Consider the following 9,391-nt stretch of genomic DNA (forward strand, 5'->3'; position numbering starts at 1 on the left):
AATCTTCTGCCCAACCTTGGTGTTAAGTGGAAGGGAAGATGAAAGCAATTGCTCTTGGTGTTTCTGTGGTGGCTATAACCAAGCCCCTATCATTGATGGTCCCTGAAGAAACTCAGCAAGCCTCAGGGCAGTGTTTCAGGAAGTATGGAGTGAGGACCAATGGCATCAGGGTTGTGAAATGCAGGTGCCAGGGCTCCACCTCGCACTTGCTGAGTCCCAGTCTCAGGAGGTAAGGACTGGGAATCTAATCTCCACGGGTAAGTCATATTCATGCTGTTTCATATATTGCGAACTGATTTTTTAAACATTTTTGTTGGGCCTAATTAGCCAAAACAGTGAGTGGCAGGTAAAATGATGGCACATACCAACTAACAGAATTATTATGCAAACACCAAAAGGAATTCTAGACTTCATAACCACTAGTAACAATGCCAGAGATCGAATGTTAAGAGGGCTATCAGAATGCAAAACATGTTTACTCTGATTACAATTATGTTAAAATACATAGGTACACGTGTAGGAAATAGAAAAAAAAGGCGAAAATAAAATAGTTGTATTAGAGAAGTAGAATTATAGGTGATTTATCCGTCTCCAGATTTTCCTATAGTGTTATCAAAAAAAAAAAAAAAAAAAGGCCAGGTACAGTGGCTCATGCCTGTAATCCCAGCACTTTGGGAGGCTGAGGCAGGCGGATCACCTGAGGTCAGGAGTTCGAGACCAGCCTGGCCAAACATCGTGAAACTAAACTACAAAATTAAAACACAAAAATTAGCTGGGTGCGGTGGTGGACACCTGTAATCCCAGCTACTCAGGAGGCTGAGGCAGGAGCCAAGTTGAGGCTGGAACCAAGGAGATGGAGGTTGCAGTAAGCTGTGATTGCACCACTGCACTCCAGCCTGGGCGACAGAGTGATACTCCATCTCAAATAAATAAATAAATAAAATAAAGATAAAAATAAATCACTTTCATGTGGTTACAATATTGTAATTGAAATAAAATAGGGCTGGACATGGTGGCTCATGACTGTAATCCCAGCCCTTTGGGAGACTGAGGTGGGCAGATCACTTGAGGCCAGGAGTTCGAGAGCAGCCTGGCCAATATGGTGAAACCCCATCTCTACTAAAAAATACAAAAATTAGCCGGGCATGGTGGTGCGTGCCTGTAATTCCAGTTATTTGGGAGGCTGGGGCAGGAGAATCGCTTGAACCCAGGAGGCAGAGCTTGCAGTGAGTGGAGATCGCACTACTGCACTCCAGCCTAGGTGACAGCGTGAGACACTTTCTCAAAAAAAGAAAGAAAAAAGAGAGAGAGAGAAAGAGAGAATAACTACCCTATCACCTCTGGCATACATGCCACTTACCATGTATCTGTAAAATAAACCACAAGGCACTGCATGGGTCAGAGATGTCTTCAGACAGCCCAGCCCTCCCAGAAGGGAAGGTCAGCCCTTGTCCCAGGGCACTGCGATTCTGCAGCTCGCTGCATGTGGAAGGAGCATGGAGTTGCCTGGGCTGTGGGGAGCGGCGGAGGGTGCATTGCATCAGGCTCAGCTGTTGTTTTTGTTGCCCTAAACAAGGTTCCAAGGGGACTAGGGAAGGATGGATCACCTTCTTAGGCCTGACAGTCTCAATCCCACTTCTGAACTACAGATTATCTGGGCCCACTGCCCCTCCCCAGCCAGACCTGGGTTGCCTAGTGTATACAAAATTCCCTGATCTTCCTTATCCCAGGGATGCCTTGAGAGACCTTCCTTCCTATGGCAGAGCTTGGGGTGAGCCTGGAGTCCCGTTGGCAAGAACTGGCTTCCTTATTTTGATATTCAGGGAGGAGGAAGACTGAAACTCGCTAGCCCCTGGGGGAAGCTTTAGGAGTCAGCTCAAGGGGGGCAGAGCCCCTCCCTGCACCCCAGGCCTTCCCCACCTCCAGCCTCCCACAGACCCTGGATGCTCTGCTCCAAATCACAGGCTGCTGCCAATTACAAAAGGACTCTTAACTCCTTTTTGCAGCCCCTTGATTGATAGCACTGGTGAGTAAAATTATAAGCCTTAATGATCATGTTAATTTCTGGGGAAAGGGAAGCGGTCAGAAGAGGTTCTCAATCATAAGCGCCATAATCAGCTGGGTGAGTTCAATGACAAGCCAGAGCAAAAAAGAGGGGAAATAATTAACTTTTTAAAAGGTCACCAGAAAGTAGGGGGAGACCAACCAGGCATGACGGATGAGGGCACAGACGACTCTGGAGCCTGAAGATGAGCCCCTTTTCCAGGGTTCTTGACCAAAGGCCAGCATCAGGGCTTCTCATCTTTAGTTGCACACTGGAATTGCCTTAAAAACACTGATGCCAGCTGGGCGCGGTGGCTCAAGCCTGTAATCCCAGCACTTTGGGAGTCCGAGGTGCATGGATCATGAGGTCAGGAGATCGAGACCATCCTGGTTAACATGGTGAAATCCTGTCTTTACTAAAACTACAAAAAAAAAAAAAAAAAATTAGCCAGATGTGGTGGCAGGCGCCTGTAGTCCCAGCTACTCAGGGAGGCTGAGGCAGGAGAATGGCGTGAACCCGGGAGGCGGAGCTTGCAGTGAGCTGAGATTGTTTCCACTGCACTCCAGCCTGGGCGACAGAATGAGACTCCGTCTCAAAAAACAAACAAACAAGCAAACAAAACAACACTGATGCCTGGGCCCTGGCCCAGAAATGCTAGTGTAATCTATCTGGGGTACAGCTTGGACACTGAGCATTTTTAACACTCCCCAGGTGATTCCATGTGCAACAAAGATTGAGAAGGACCAGTCTAAAAGAAGCAAGTGGCCAAGGTTGAACACATTTGCAAATGTGCTTAATCTGATTGGTTCTTTTATTCTTTCCTTTCCCTTTCCCCTTCCTTTCCTTCCTTTCCTTTCTCCTTTCCTTTCTTTTTCTTTCCTTTCCTTTCCTTCTTCTCTCTTTTCTTTCTTCCTTTCTTTCTTTTCCTTTCCTTTCTTTCCCTTTCCCTTACCTTCTTTCTTTTCTTTCTTTTTCTCAGCATGTTGTCCAAGCTGGTCTCAAACTCCTGGCCTCAAGCAATCCTCCCGCTTTGGCCTCCCAAAGTGCTGGGATTACAGGTGTGAGCCACTGCACCTGGGCACTCTGATTAATTCTTCCACAAAAGAGAATTTCTTCTGGGGTCTCCTAGCACCACACCAGTTAAAGATGATGATGAGATTTTAGAACAGAAGGAGGAAAATTAGGCATCACTGAGCCTAATACTCCTTTCACAGACGAAAAACCCAGCGGTGCAAACAGGTTAGCTGACCTGCCAGAGATCACACTGGTCACAACTGGAACCTCAGTCTCTTCCCCCTGGCCAATGCTCCTTCTACTAGGCCCATTGCTGTGTCAAACAGGATGCTCTGTTCTGACCGTCGGGGGTCGGGAGCTGTGAGCTGTTTTCTAGCCTGCATGGTGGAAGAGTCCAGGTCTCTCCTGACTCTTGCTCAGTTTCCTGGGACATAGTGATCGACAGATAGTAGAGATATCAGTTCCATGGACAGAATAAGGCCACCTGGTTCACCTGAAAATGCAAACTATGACCTTAGTCTCCTCAATACATTGACTCCACCCATGGTTTCCCAGCAGAGCATTGCAACATCTTGGCACATCATGAAGATGCCCAGGATATGTGGCAACATCCTGGTTTCTTCATCTGAGAGTCTGCCGTCTGCCACATTGCTGACAAGCCTGCCTCACAGTGTACGGTAAAAGATCTGATGAGGCTCCCTGATGGTCTATATTGAGGTCAGCAATATTCAATATTCAGCAATGTTACAAAATGAGTTTCAAAAATCTAAAAACATTATTAAAAATGAAGACTACATTGAAAAGAAATCATTTGTGGTTTGTGGTAAAGGTACTGGAGTTATTCAGTTAAAGAGAGTTGTTGTTCTTCAATTTCTAGAACTGATTGTTTTCAGAAAGGTATTGTAAAATGCGTAGTACAAGATCCTTAGAGCGGCATCTTAGTAGTAGAAAGCATAAGCCAGCCAAGTGCAGTGACTCACACCTGTAATTCCAGTGCTTTGGGAGGCTGAGGTAGGAGGATCAGTCAAGGCCAGGACCTGAGACCAGCCTTGCCAACATAGCTTAGACTCTGTCTCTGCAAAGAAAAAGAATTTAGTAAAAAATTTAGCTGAGCATGATGGCATGCACATTTACTCCTAGCCTACTCAGTAGGCTGAGGTGGGAGGATCCCTTGAGCCCAGGAGTTGGAGGCTGCAGTGAACTGTGATTGTATCACTGCACTCCAGCCTGGGTGACAAAGCAAGACTCTGTCTCAAAAAAAAAAAAAAAAAAAATTATCACGCCTATAATCACGGAACTTTGGGAGGCTGAGATGGGCAGATCACTTGAGTCCAGGAGTTCGAGACCATCATGGGCAACATGGCAAGACCCCCATCTCTACAAAAAAATTAGCCGAGCATGGTAGTATCAGTTACTTGGGAGCTGAGGTGGGAAGATCACTTAAGTCCAGGAGGCAGAGGTTGCAGTAAGCCTAGATGGTGCCATCGCACTCCAGCCTGGGTGACAGAGTGAGATACTATCTCAAAAAAATTTTTTAATTAAATTTTTAAAATAAAATAAAAAGCGTCAGCCAACCTGGTTCTACATTTTCACATTTTCATTTACCCTTTCTCTCAAACTTCACTGTAGCATGGGCACTCCCAGAAGTTCTTAGAAGTGGCCTGCACTAAAAATTTGGTGGAACCAAACTCTGACTATCAGTACAGGGTGAGACCTACTTAATGAGTCCAGTAAGCATTGTAGCAGCGGCATATTCACAATAGAAACATATGCATTCTCTGTATTTTTCTAACAGCTTCTGAAGTGTTCATCAAGCCCGTGTCTGATTAAGCACTTTTAAATTCTGAGCAATGAAATGGGCCCTCTCATACCCTCTTGGCAGGAGTGCAAATTGATACAACTCTTTGGAGAGCCATTTGGCTGTATCTGTCAAAATTAAAAATGCATATAATCTTTGACCCAGAAATGCCACTTCTAAGAATTTATCCTGCAGAAACACCCCCCAAACCCACAAAACTGTACGTGGAAGGTGAGTTCTTTGCAGTTTAATTTATTATAGTGAAACACTGCAAGCAAACCAAGTTCCTGAACAAGGAATTAGTTGGGTACACGGTGGTCCATCCTTAAAATGGAATACTAGATAGATGTTAAATTGAATGAGGTAGAGCCATATGTATTCATCAGGAGAGATAGCCTTAGGCAAAAAAAGAAACTTACAGAAAAGTAGTGTTACCATTTTTATAAAAATGTGTAAGGAAGGCAGCCATGAGCAATCTCTGGCCATTGGATTCAGTGCTTGGGCTCCTACATTGCAATGAAAACCTAATCTATATGTAAAATAACAGGAGTCTCAATTCAGTGCCTGAACTCACCCCCTGTTCTCTCTCTTCTCTTGTATCAAAGGATAACTAAAAGTAAGTTAAACGCAAATGTAAGACATGACTCCTAATTGCCATGATATGTAAATAACACTTTTGAAAAGTGACCCTCCCAGATTTAGAAAAAACATTTATCAAAGGAGAAGCTCTAGGCTGGGCGCACTGGCTCACACCTGTAATCTCAGCACTTTGGGAGGCTGAGGCGGGTGGATCACCTGAGGTCAGGAGTTTGAGACCAGCCTGGCCAACATGGTGAAACCCCGTCTCCACTAAAAACACAGAATTAGCCGGGCGTGGGCCTGTGCCTGTAATCCCAGCTACTCCAGAGGCTGAGGGACGAGAATCACTTAGAACCCGGGAGGCAGAGGTTGCAGTGAGCCGAGATCGGGCCACTGCACTCCAGCCGGGGAGACAGAGTAAGACTCTGTCAAAAAAAAAAAAAAAAAAAGGAGAAGCACTGAAGACTTTTTTTTTTTTTTTTTTTTTTTTAACTGCAATAATCACTTGGCTGAATGCATCTCTTATTTGGATTGTATATGTTGAACTTGTGTATTCACAGACCACTGTTGAGCCTCCCCCACATCACCGACCACAGAGACCATGGAGAATACCTGCCTTAAGTCCATGCACGTAGTAATGTTCTTTAAGAACCCAAAGGAGCCCATCGTCAGGCTACATCCAGCAGAAACCCCAAAATCCCATAGGAGACTGTTACTGAGTTTTAAATGCTTTAAATTCTGGGCTTTTTCAAATGTTGGAGGCCAGGCTTGCTTTTTTTTTTTTTTTTTTAAATAATGGCAGAGATGCCTGAAACAAAAGTCATCCCAGTAGGAATCAGTATTCTGTGGCTTGTTCCAAGAATCTTACTCTCTTTTAATTTTCCTGAGAATATTTATAATAGACTAAAGTAGATTGTGATTGTACTAGGTTTTGTTACAGTTCAGTGAATCTTCTCCCCTCGCTCCACCTCCATAGGAGGAGTACACTTCTCTGCCCACTTAAGATTGGGAAGGTTGGCCATCGATCTAGCTGTGGCCAGGGGAAAGTAAGCAATGTGAAGTCAGTAGCAGGTGTAAATGTCTTTGCATCAGCCTCTTGCACTTCTGCATGTTGCCATGAAAAGAAGTTATCCTAGGAAAGTTGCTAGTCTAGGATGAGGAAACCCTGAAGCTTATTTATTTATTTATTATTGAGACAGGGTCTCACTCTGTCACCAGGCTGGAGTGCAGTAGCATGATCACAGCTCACTGCAGCCTCGACTTTCTGGGCTCAAGTGATCCTCCCACCTTAGCCTCCCAAATAACTAGGACCACAGGTGCACATGACCACACCTGGCTAATTTTTTGTATTTTTAGTAGAGACTGGGTTCCACCTTGTTGCACAGGCTGGTCTCGAACTCCTGGGCTTGTGATCTGCCTTCTCAGTCTCCCAAAGTGCTGGGATTACAGGTGTGAGTCACCTCCCCCAGACTCCCTGGAGCATATTTAAACCCAAACTATAGCCTGGAGTCAGCTCCAGCTGATCCCAGCCAAGCCCTGCACACGCACACGAGACTGGCAGTCCTGTGAGCAAGTTATAAGAGTTTGTTGGTGTAAGCTTTGAGGGGTGTTTGTTTTTCAGTATTATTGAAGGAAAACTTGACTGATACAGATGAACAGCCTCGGACCCATCACTCAGCTTTACTAAATCTTGTCATTGATCTCATATTTGTTTGAGTTTTTTTTTTTCTTATGAAATTAACCATTACAGAAACATTTGAGGGTCCTCTAAGTACCCTTCACCCATCCCATCTCTTGGAAGTAGCCACTATCAAGCAGTTAGTATTTATAACACTCATGCCTATTTTAAATGTTTTCTATACATATTTGTTTTTTGAGACGGAGTCTCGCTGTGTCTCCCAGGCTGGAGGTGCAGTGGCGTGATCTCCCTCACTGCAAGCCCGCCTCCCGGGTCTTTCATTTGATTCTCCCGCCTCAGCCTCCCAAGTGGCTGAGACTACAGTGGCGCCCGCCACCATGCCCGCTAGTTTTTGTATTTTTTAGTGAGACGGGTTTCACTCATGTTAGCTTGTGGGATAGTTCCTGATCTCCTGACTCGTGATCCACCTCGCCTCGGCCTCCCAAAGTGCTGGGATTACAGGCTTGAGCCACCGCGCCCGGCCATGTTTTCTATACATTTGTATACCCATAAACATTGTCTAGTATTGTTCTGTAGGTTGTAAAACTTTATATAAATGATACTAAGCTGTATGTGTCCTCTGCAATGTACTTTCCCCATAACACACACAAACACACTGTATTTCAGATTTACCCATGTTGATACATTAGCTCTAGCCATTCACTTTGCCTATGGCGACATTGTCTGTATTCACTACAATGTACCTATTCTCTGTCAATGGATATTAAAGTTGTTAAATACAAACGGTGTTGCAAGGGACATTTTGCACAATCTTTGAGTACTGTGCTTTTCTTTAAGACCAATTCTCATTCTTTGTAGAATAAGTAGACAAGAAGTGCACGGCTGATTGAAATTTCACATATGCAGTCTGTAAGGCCATTTTAGCAAGAGCAGAGGCACGAGCATCTCTTGCTGGAGCTGCCACCCAAAAGGAGTCCACAGTGCCTGTGGCCTTGGGCACCTCTGATTTCTATCTCTGGCCTTTGCTTGTGGGACCAGTGCCTTAAGGCTTGCTGGGAACATCTGGATGACCTTTCTACTGCTCCTTCCACATCTTACTCACCATATGAACTTCATCATACTTCATATTTTTGATCATTAAATGGTTTCAAGTGTCTGGTCAGGATTGAAATGTTAGCAAGAGAGTTAGAAACAGAGGAAGGAACGAAGACTCCGTTAATCGGCCTCTTTCTTCCTCACACAGCAATTTTTCTAACAGATGCAATTACATTTGAGAGCTGTAGAGAACAGAATCTTATGTTTTATTTCTTTATTCATCATTTTCCAAATGGTATTCACTGTAAGAAGGAAATTGCCTTTGTAGTTCGGTTCTGCAGGCTCTGTGCTGGAGTGCTCCGAGCTTCAGTTTTAACACCAGCTGTTGCCCCTACCTTGTTTCTGGTGAGTGAGAACCAGCCAGAGAGGGAGGGTAAGAAATCAGGCAGAGTTCATTTAAATTCAATATATTTTTATTCTTTGTAAATACAATGAGTACAACCTTTTAACTTCACAAATCAGTTAATTCACTTTGTACAAGGAAAGTTTTACTCCTCCTATGATAGTCCAAGTGCTGAATGTTTTCCCTCAGTGCTAGTACCTAATAAATCAAAATGTGAAAAGTACAGCAGCTATTTAAAAATGTTTGTTTCTACATTTCCATAAGTATAGAGTCATACCAAAGGAGCAGCTTAAAGTGTAGGACGGGGTGTGTGTGTGTGTGTGTGTGTGTGTGTGTGTGTATGTGTGTGTGTGTGTGTTCATTCAAGGCTTTACTAGAAACCAGTTTTCGGAAAGGCATTGAAGAGTCTCAGGCTGTTAGCAATGGATCAATCAAGAACCCTCTTAGCATTCATCTCCTTGAAGTTCCTTCTGCAATTACGTCCATACTCGTTTCCTGTCTGGTGTGACTTGCTGCACCACGAGTTTGGACCCCCACTGCCTTTGGTTTCAGCACTATGTTAACGGGACAGCAATCTACCTCACTCAATCACTCATCTCCACTTTATTTGGTTTTGCTGTTTTGATTCATCCTCCCTTGACTTATGTTCTTTTAGTAAAGCTCTTCTCTTTTTGAGATGTTATCCAACCTGAAGTCCTGGTGAGAATCTCGTTTTGTCCACCAATTCCTTTGACAAGGTTGCCTGGCCTATGGTATTAAAAAAGAAGAAGAAGAAAGAACAAAAGAAAGAGAAAGAAAAGAAAAAAGAAGATAGCGAAAAAGCAAATCACATAGCATAAGCTACTTTTCACTTATTAACTCAGTTCTGAAGGCCATTTA

Source organism: Papio anubis, chromosome 6 (assembly GCF_008728515.1).
Source record: "Papio anubis isolate 15944 chromosome 6, Panubis1.0, whole genome shotgun sequence".
Classification (NCBI taxonomy): Eukaryota; Metazoa; Chordata; class Mammalia; order Primates; family Cercopithecidae; genus Papio; species Papio anubis.